The following is a 10,710-nucleotide window of genomic DNA, read 5'->3' on the forward strand; positions in this document are numbered from 1 at the left end:
CCATCAACAGATGATTGGATAAAGAAATTATGGTTCATATATACAATGGAATATTACTCAACCATTACAAAAATGAAATCCTGCCATTTGCAATGACACGGATGGACCTAGAGGTTATTATGCTGAGTGAAATAAGTCAGACAGAAAAATAAATGCCATATGATTTCACTTATATGCGGTATCTAAGGAACAAAAAGAACAAACTAATCGAAAAGATACTCACAAAAATAGTGGACAATTTGGTTACGGACAGAGGGGAGGGATGTTGGGAGGCTGGGAGAATTAGATGAAGGGTTAATGAAGTACAAATTAGTAGTCGATAGTTGGGTATAAGGAGCATGACAGAGGGAATGCAGTTAGCATTAATATGATGGTTAAGTAGAGGGCCAGGGGAGAGAGTGAGCAATTGGAGGGATTGTTTTATGAACATTATAGATGTCTAACCAATGTACTGTATACTTGAAACTAATTTAAATAAACAAATTTATTTAAAAAAATAAAAAGAAACTTATCTGGCTTTAATTGGCTTTTTTTGTTCCTCTTCTCAAATGGGGATGGGATTTTATTTGTACATTTTCTAGGGGTCCCAATCTGCTCATGAAATCCTTATATAGGGGGAAGGTGTGGGACAGTGATTCCTTAAGTGACTCATTGGGAGAATTCTTATCAGTGTGGGAGTAATTGCTCAGTGCTGCCTATTTCTTTCCCTTATGCTTCATGTGTACTACAAAATAGTCATTGCATGCTACAGTGAGTCCAGGAATTAGCGAAAAGAAACTCTGGGAGCCCACTTTGCCATCTCGGCACTGGTTCAAGTACTTCACTATTTTTTCCATGTACTGAGGATCTTTTTGATTTTCTAAAATTCCAGGGAACTCCTTTTCCTTGAGTACTCTCAGGTCCTCCTTTGTTAAGTAACCTTTATTCCCAGCACATTTGTGAAATGTGAACATCATGGTTTCCATGATGTGTTCCATTTGAGATGGCATTTTGGTGAGGTCTTAGCTGGAGATGCAGCAAAAGTGCCGCAAGCTGGGCACCTTGGTAGATGGGGTGGGGTGGGGGAGTCAAATGATATTTTTTAATAACTCTATTAATAGCCCTACACAACATTTCAGGAACCTCTGCACAAGTGTAGCTTTTTCTCCCACACAACCAATAAGCCTTATAATATTGTACACTAATATCTCGATTAAGTAAAGTCACATTTGCAATCCTTTTACCAGGATTATGTATTTATTGGAGGAAAAAAAGAATTTCCAGGAAAGTCTTTTTTCTCTCATTTCCTTTTTAAAGTCTTTTTATTTTCTTTTAATTTTTCCTGTTGTTTTCATCATGTTGTGCTTTGTATAAGCATTTAGATGAAGTCCCATGGGTCAGCACACATTCAGTTTAATTGCCTGAATCTTTTCCAGTGACTCTCCTAACAAGGAAATCTGATCCCCGGAATGATGACACAGACATTATAAACTCACAGCAGATCCCCAGAACGTGCCATGCTCATTCCTGACCCTACACCTTTGCATGTGCTGTTCCTGTGCCCCTTCTTCATCTAGCTGAATCTTTCAGGGCTTGCCTGTTCCTTTTTTGCCTTTTCCTCCTCCTTTGACCACACCTCCCTTTCTCAATTCCGCCTACCCAGATGTTTCTTCCCCTTACTGAGTCCCTATAGGCCTGAGGTACGGATCACTCATTTGACAAGAGCCTTCATAACTTATGACATCTCACTTAAATTTAACCATTTTGTAGATGCATCTCTTATATCCTGCACAGTAAGTACCTGAAGTTTCTGACTGGGTCTCTTATCTTTTTGTTCCCCCATTGCATCAAGGATATTGTTTTACATCGAACAATAATAAATAATGATAATGGTAACAGCTAACATTTTCTGAGGACTTATGATGTCCAAATATTGTGCTGGTCAATATGCATGAATTAAAATTATCTTATTTTGCAGATAAGGAAGCTAAGACACAAAGAGGTTAAATAATCTGCCCCAAATGACATAGCTGATAAGTGGCTATGATAGAATTCAAACCAAAGTCCTTGTCACTTTGATGTATACATAATCATTGAATCAAACATTGAATTCAGTTTGCTGGACTCTTTAAATTTGAGAGTAAAGTGGACTAATAAATGTTTTCACAATTTTTTTTAACAGAAAAAATGAAAATGCACAAAACATGTGAGTTTTTTTTGTTAAATTTCAATTCATCAGAAGGTTCTATTAAGAAGAATGACCCCATTTCTTGGGCAATCTAATATATTAAGAATTTACTTTAATATATCATAATGCAATATTTCTGGATAAAAATTAAGCAGATAAAATCACTAGTTATCAACCTGGAATTTTTTTTTAAATGTATTCTTCTATCTGAACCATTTAAATGGATTCTCTTTGGTCTGCTTTAAGTTGTTCTTTTTAAAAGAGAAAGTGTTCTCCCTTTCTCTAGGTGAATGCTAAGCAGTCTATGAACATACAATATCATTGATATCTGCAAGTGTCATACTGTAAAAAGTAAGGCAAGATCAGGGCATGAATGCAGCCAACTCTCTCCTCCCTTGAATCTGATGTTTTCAAAGTGTGCTTATTTTATTGTTTGTTTGTTTTTCAGTTTATTGGTGTAATTTATCTGACAATAGTTGTAAAAGTAGTTCATCGATTGTATATATAATCAAATGATTTTCAATAAGGATACCAAAACCATTCAATGGGGAAAAGACAGTCTCTTCAACAAATGGTGCCAGAAAAACTATATACCCATATGCAAAAAAATGAAGGTAGATCCTTACTTTACACCTGTTGACCCGAAGAAGGAATATACCTGCCAAGAAGGACTCAAATTCATAATCAGAGTCCAGCAGCTATTGCTGGCAGAGGCCTCTTCTGCACTGCTGTATTTCAATGAAAAGCCACAGAAGGAGCTACCAGCCTCCTGCATGCTGTCAACCCTTATAAAGGAGTTTCTGGAATCATATCTCGAGAAACAGGTGGGGGAGCTGAGACCTGCCGCATCCACTCAAAGCTATGCAACTACATCCTCATTTGCATCTTTATCAACCAATCAGAGCAGCTCTATAATGCCCAGTCAAGATGGTGGTATTTTGTCCAATCGAACTGTGCAAATTTGAGTTCCTCATTTGCATAAAATGGACTAATCAAGGGCCAGGACAGACAATTTATATAAGTGGGTCTGCTCTTGGGGTGAAGAGTAGAGGGGAGGAGGAAAAAGGGTGGATAGTGCTCTCCTGTTTTTCCCAGAGGATGTGTTTTCCCATTTTGTAAACTATTCATCTGAGTAAAGTCTCTCTTTTCCTGCATCCTAGATCGGGGGCTCCTGTTGGCATTAGATTAATGGCAGAGAATTTTTTGTTGCCACAACAAAGTTACCCATAAATGGATCAAGAACCTAAATATAGCGCCTCTTCCCTTAGGGGCCTGGCATGCAACACTCAAATGCTCCATCCAAGTCAGGCATTGTGCTTTGCTTTATTGGTGCTCATTATCTATTTGTCTTTTGCACACATGTGCATGCGTGCACATACACATGCACATGAAGTCTTTAGTTTGAAAATATCATGGCATGGTCACGTCATTTCATTTCATTCTGTACTTTTTTTGGACATTAGAAAAACCCACCAGCTGTCCAGTTCCTTCCAATGAGAGACAATTGAGAAACAATTGTCCATTTATGTCAGAATTTTTCCAATGTGAAATTCCAATTGGCTAACCCAGGAGTTCGGAAAATATTTCATAAATCTACTGGCTTAAAATCGTCAAATTCTTTCCTATAAAAAGCAAGAACAAATCAACATCAGAGAAGAAAGCCTGGTGAGGCAGGTGTTACACCGACAAAGCCGGTGCCCCAGTAGGGTGTCGGGACTCAATCTATATAGACTAATAAGTATTCAGGGAGAAAATTAATTGTAAAAAATCCTTTTAAAAACAGATTGATGATTAAAATCTTTAGCAGCATGAGTGGAAAAGGGCCAAATGGACACAGACTATAAAAAGATCCCCAACCCCCACTCCACTCCCAATACCCCCTCCCCTAGTCCCACCCCCACAACCCTGCCTCTGTGCACAAGGTGCCAAACATGGCCGCTAGAAGGTCTCAAGTTGTAAAGAGGGGTAGTGACTGGATGCCGAATTCCTTTGTAAGCCCATGACGCACAAAGATTTAACTTCAGGGAAAAAGGGATCAGTGTAGCCACTAGGTAAATGAAAATTATTCCTTCCCCTGGGCTGTGCTGAGCGTGCTCAGGAGCCGCCCTCTGCAAGCGTGACTCCACTGGTCGCCAGCGCCTGTCTGCCTGTGAGTGTTGGCCTCCGCTCACTTTCCAATAGAGAAGCACAGGCTGCTCCCAGGAAATCAGGTAAGAGGAGCGTCAGGCCATTCCGAAGGCAGGAGGGGGCGGGAGTCGGGGTTGTTCTCTCTGGAGCTAAAGCGCTTTCCCACCAACCTTGGGGTGCATTAGACCAACACTTTTGCAAAGTTGGTTTTTAAAAGGAATCGGTACGAAAATGTACAGCCTGGTTACATGAAAGTAAGAGGTAGTCTTCCCCACTGAAAACTTTTTTAGTGAATATTTCCCCCAGTTTCCATCCCAAATCGCATAACTTTTCTGACTAAATTTACCTCTTGAATTTCACTCTGTGACCAATTGTCTCTACATAGAGAATATCCAGTAGTGTGGTCAATCTTTTTTTTGCATTTAACAATATTTTCCCACATTTGATCATATTCTTCACATTTATCATTTTAATGTTTGCATCCATATATTGTAATTTACTTATGTATTTTTCCTGGTAGATAATGAGCAATCAATAGCTATTTGTTAAACATTTTTGTGTAGATGGATGGCTATGTAGATATAGATTTTTTTTTTCCTTTGAAATTATTTTATTGAGCTAAATTTCTAGGCCTGGAATACATTACTCAAAGAGTAAAAATTTTTTCATTGCTCTAGTTACATATTGCTGTGGAAGGCAGTGTAGAATTTTGATTAAGAACACAGGGTTTGGACTTTAACAAAACTTTATTAGGCTGGTCTTGCCTATATTATCTATGTGAGGGTGAACTAGTTACTGCATCTCTCTGAGTCACTTTTGCCTCAATTATAGAATGAGAGAAACAAGAGTCCCCCTGCACAGGAATGTTATGAGGAAGGTGGGCACAATAAATATTGACAACTGTTGTTATTATGATCACCACTTCTAACATATGTATTTCCTCACAGCCTCAGGAATATTGGGTTTTATAATTTTTTGTTGATTAAATAGGTATAAAATGGCACTTTGTTGTATTTGTATTTTCTTGTTTCATAAGGTTTACATATTTTTCAAATATTGATTTATTCTATGAGTATTTTGTTCTGCAAATTGTCTGTCCTCTTCCCCACAGTTGGGATTATACTTTATTAAATAATTCAATTTAAGAACAGTTGTCCACTCCATTTTTTTAGATTTGATTTTACCTGATTTTAACTCAGTTAAAATCCCAGCTGAAATCAATCATGCCCTAAGTAGGAGACATGTAGTTCTAAGTTAATTTTGTCCATATCTTTACCCAGTTGTCCCAAAGTGCTTACTTAATATAAAATATTTTGCTCATCATTTTATGGTGCATATTTGACATCTGTTAATGTTATATGTGCTGAAAGCTATTTCCAACTTCTCTCTCTTGTTCTCTCTGCTTTGTAGCTTGTTCTAATGTGTGGTGAGATGAATCTTATTACTCTTCAGACTATTATATTGTCTCCTTGTTAATGTTCTCTTTTAATTGAAATTGTGTTAAATTTAGAAAAGTTATCGGGAGCATGATTTGTCATATTTACAAATATTCAAGAGCTGGTCTATAGGGAGCTATTTTACAAATAACATCGAATCTTAAATATTCAGTCAGTATTGCTGAAGTCCCACCACTGTCCCTAATCTATTCTCTCTTTAGTAACAGGGGCCAATTCTCTTTGTAACATTTAGCAGCTGTGGTAAGCAGAGTAAAATAATGATAATGGTAACAGCTCCCAGGCATGTCCATGCCATATTCCCCGGAATTTGTGAATATGCTCCGTTACATGGCAAAGGAGAATTAAAGTCAGAGATAGAATAGAGGTTATTAATCAGCTGACTTTAAAATAGGGAGATTATCTGGATTATTGTGGTGGGCCCAATGTAAGCACAAGTATTCTTAAAAGCAAAAGAAGGAGGCAGAAGAGTAGGTCAGAGTGATGAGATATGAAAAGGACTCTGAATGGCCATTGCTGGCTTTGAAGATGGAGGAAGGGGGCTATGAGTTAAAGAATGTAAGCTAAAAAAGTCAAGGAAACAGTTTAGTCCCCAGAGCCTCCAGAAAGGAATGCAGCTCTGCTGACACCTTGATTTTAGCCCAATGAGACCCATGTTGGACTTCTAACCTACAGAGCTGTTAGATAATATATTTGGGTTCTAAGCCACTAAGTTTGTAATAATACATTTTAGTGTTGTGGTATTCTCGAACAGAGAGATGGGACACCGAGGCTATAAGTAGAAAGCAGCGTTTATTGATGCCAGCACCGGCTCAGCAGCTTCTTATCCAAAGGGTGAGCCCCAATTGTAACATAACGGGCAGTTTTATACAGTCTTCATTCCTACACAGCTACAGATATAAGGAAGAGCATTGATTGGTTGGCAAGCTGTGAGAAAACTGATGTTAGCCGGAGAGTCCTTGGAGGGAGGGTGGGCAGTCAGGAACTAACTCGTTTGAGCAGGAAATGGTCAGGCAGGGTCAGGCTGCCACGTCCCCCCCCTTTGATGCTCGGATCCAGGACTGGGTGAGAGAGCCTCATTTCTTTCGTCTAATTCTTGATTCAGGAACTGGTACTTCCATAGCACGAGGACTTTTGCTGCAGTTTTTTTATTTCTACTGCAGCCTCTATGAGGGAGGTAGTTGACCAGATAGCAAGAGGCACTAGGCACAGGAGGAGGAAGCAGGTCCCGAAGAAGAGTACTATCCCAACTAAATTCTTAAAGCCACTGAAAGTGGAGAACCAGCCTCCAGAGAGGTTACTGGGGCCCAATCCTTTCCAACTTTGGATGGGCACATGAGATATTTTCCTAATACCAGTAGCTATGGCAGTCACGGCTTTTTCATTGTCATCTATTTTGGGGCAACAATCAGTCTGGTTAAACTTTCTGCACATTCCTCCTTCTTCTGCTGATAAGTTATCTAAGGCTAGGCAATTTTGGTAGATAGCTGACCGCATCTGGGATTGTTGCCTGGCTAGAAGCTCTAAGGCAGTTGCAGTCTCATTGGTTATGATCTCAAGAACTGCTTGTAATCTAATGATCCAGTTAAGCATGTATATAAAGGTCCAATAAACCCAGATCCCATCTTGGGCCAAGTTGCAGGGCCATAGTATTGGACAATACGGTGGAGTGTTCACTTATCTTCCCCCCATGTTTGTTGTCCCTCTATTTCAAGTGATCTCTTAGTTTTGTCCTTTAAATCTTGATATAGGGGAACACCTAGCTCATTTTCTCCTTGGTCAAGTAGAAGGAAGAAGCCAGGATGAAAGCTCCCAATAGCGCAACTTCCCTTCTAGTTTGTTGGGAGTTGAGTATAAGCCTACTTTCCACAAATCCAGAAGAGCCCATAGGGCACTTTCCAGCTTTCAGGGCTGGTGGAATTGAGGTTTTCCCAGAATATGACAATAGCTGGGATGACATGGAAGGGTTTAGGGACCATGCTATTCTGATGAGACGTCATCCTCAGGCTTCTGCCATGCATAGATTGGTCAGCTTCCTGTATGACCAAAGCGAGGCCGACATCCTACCCTTGGTCTATCGGTGCAGTTGGTGTTTTCTTCCAGAGAGTTGCTTTGAGGTGCTCAGAATAGTCTGTAACACATTCCCACTCTGCAGCTGCGGGTTTAAGTCTTCTGTGATGTATTTAGGATGTTATTTCAGCAACCTTAACTGCAGTGGGGGTAGACAAAATGACAATAAAGGGGCCCCTTCACAAGGGTTTTAGGGGATGAATGTTCCACTCTTTTACCCAGACAGAGTCTCCCGGCTTACAGGAATGAACTTCAGTGGTTAACTGACAGGGAACTTTTGTCTAATCCATTAGTTGAGAGCCTGGAAGGTGGTCCTTAGGGCCTGAAGCTGTTGTCTCAGAGTCAATTCACCTATTTCATTGAGGTCGCCTAGTAGTCCTTTAATGAGTGGTGGTGGCCATCCACACAGGATCTCATAACGGGGGGAACCAAGTCTTCTTGGTTGGGGCCGACCTGATTCTTAATAGTGCCATGGGGAGGACTTCATCCTAATGTAGATGTGTCTCCTGACATAATTTTCCCAACTGAGTCTTAAGGATTCTTTTCATGCGTTCCACCTGTCCTGAACTCTGTGGTCGATAGGTGGTATGCAATTTCCATTTAATATTTAAATTTTTGCCTAGTAGCTGCACTATTTCTGCTACAAAGGCTGGCCCGTTATCTGAGCCAATGGTAATTGGTAGGCCAAATCGTGGAACAATTTCTTGGAGGAGCAGTCTGGCTATTTCTTGGACCTTCTCAGTCCGGGTTGGGTAAGCCTTTACCCAACCGGAATAGGTGCATACAAAGATCAAGAGATACTTGAGGTCCCGTGATTGAGGCATTTCAGTGAAGTCTACTTCAAGTTCCTCAAACGGGGTGCCACTGACACTTTGGATCCCTGGTGGGGCACACGGCTATTGCCTGGGGTTGTGGGCACAGAATTTGTACCATTCGTACATGGCTTGAGAGATGCTAGAGAGCTGGGAGACACAGAAGTACCAGCCCAGAGTGGTTTCTAAGGCAGTGTGACCAAGGTGAGTCCTTTGGTGAAACTGCTTGATAAAAGCTGGGGCTAGGGTCCCAGGGACTGCTTGCCGATCTTTGAACTTCCACCATCCACCAGGGAGGAAGCACCTCTCTTCAGTCTTGAATCAGGCTTCTTCTTGATGTGAGCACTTGGGGTCCCATTCAGCTAAGGGACAGGGAAACAAGGAAGCAGTTAGAGCTGTAGGGCTGGCCATCTCCTTGGCTGCTGCCAATTTGGCAACATGGTCTGCCCTGCAGTTGCCCCAGGCTGTTATGGTGTCCCCTTTTTGATGTCCTCTGCAGTGCATGACTGCTGCGTTCTTTGGAGACCACACGGCATTTAAGAGTTCTAGAATTTCCTTTCCATATTTTATGTCTTTTTGCCCTGAATTCATTAGATCCTTCTCTTTGTATAGGGCTCCATGCACATGGAGGGTGGTGAAAGCATACTTAGACTCAATGTATATGTTAGCACACACTCCTGCTGCCAGCTGAAGGGCACAAGTCAAGTGATGAGCTCTGCCTTTTGTGCTTAGGTTCCCCTAGGCAGAGATTTTGCCTCAATGGTGAAATGTAGGGTCACCACAGCATATCCTGCAAGGCGTTCTCCTCCCCTCAGAAAGTTGCTACCATCAGCGTAATATTCTACATCAGGGGCCTTGAGAGGCTGGTCTGTCAAGTCGAGTCAGCTGGAAAACACTTCATTTATGACTTCAATGCAATCGTGGTCTGGCTAGGTGGGCCCAATGTGTAGCATGGTGGCTGGGTTCAAGGTTCATCCTACCTCTAGGTGGATGCGTGGATTCTCGCACAGCATTCCTTGGTATCTGACCATCTGGGTATTAGTTAGCCAACATTGTCCCTTGTACTCCAATAATGTTATTACTGAATGTGGCACTCTAACTGTCGGGTCTTGCCCCATAATCGATTTGTTGGCCTCTGATACGAGGAGGGCCATGGCTGCGACTGCTCACAAGCAGGGTAGCCAGCCCTGGGCAACAGAGTCAAGCTTTTTGGAGAGATAAGCCATAGGACAGTGCCAAGATCCTAGCAGTTGGGTTAAGACCCCTACTGTGATACCCATGCGCTCGTGTACGTACAGAAATATTTGGCTAAGTCTGGGAGTCCTAGTCTGGGGGCAATAGTAAGTGTCCATTTGATTTCTTCAAAGGCCTTCTGTTGTGTATATTCCCAGAGCAGGGGTTCCCATTCTCCCCTGTTTGTGGCTTCGTAGAAGGGTTTGGCCGGGATGGAGAAATTAGGTATCTAGATTCTGCAGAAGCCAGCTGCTCCAAGGAATTTGTGGACTTGTCATTTGGTGGTAGGGACAGGAATTGAGCAGACTGTTTGTTTCCTTTCTGAGACCTTATAACTTACTTCCCAGAGGAGGTTGAGGAGTAGATGCATTCCTTCTATGCATTCCTCGTAGGTCTTTCCTGTTAAGAGGAGATCATCTACATACTGGAGTAACGTACAGCTGTGTCGGTTTGCTGGGAAGGCCTTTTAATTTGAGGCTAGAGCTGTCCCAAAGATGGTCAGGGAGTTTTTGAACCCCTGAGGTAATTGTGTCCATGTCAACTGGCCTTTGTCTCCACTTTCAGGGCTTTCCCATTTGCAAGGCAAAGATTGGTTGACTTCGAGGAGCCAGGTGAATGCAGAAGAAGGCATCCTTGAGGTCCAGACAGGTGAAATAGGCTGCCTCAGTGGAGATGAGGCCTAAGAGGGTGTATGGGTTGGGGATAACAGTGTGTAGAGTGACAGTTGTCTGGGTGATAACTCGTAAATCTTGGACTGGCTGGTATTCATAGGTCCCTGGCAGGAGAGGCGTATTCCAGGATGATTGACAGGGACAGAGAATTTTATACTTCAGAGGTCTCTCTAAAT

General features: G+C 41.6%; 1 pseudogene; it reads right to left on the reverse strand.

Moving 5' to 3' along the window:
- Positions 1 to 695: 695 nt before the first annotated feature.
- Positions 696 to 989, reverse strand: LOC102878058 (annotated as a pseudogene).
- Positions 990 to 10,710: the final 9,721 nt, after the last annotated feature.

This window comes from Pteropus alecto, unplaced genomic scaffold (assembly GCF_000325575.1).
Source record: "Pteropus alecto unplaced genomic scaffold, ASM32557v1 scaffold93, whole genome shotgun sequence".
Classification (NCBI taxonomy): Eukaryota; Metazoa; Chordata; class Mammalia; order Chiroptera; family Pteropodidae; genus Pteropus; species Pteropus alecto.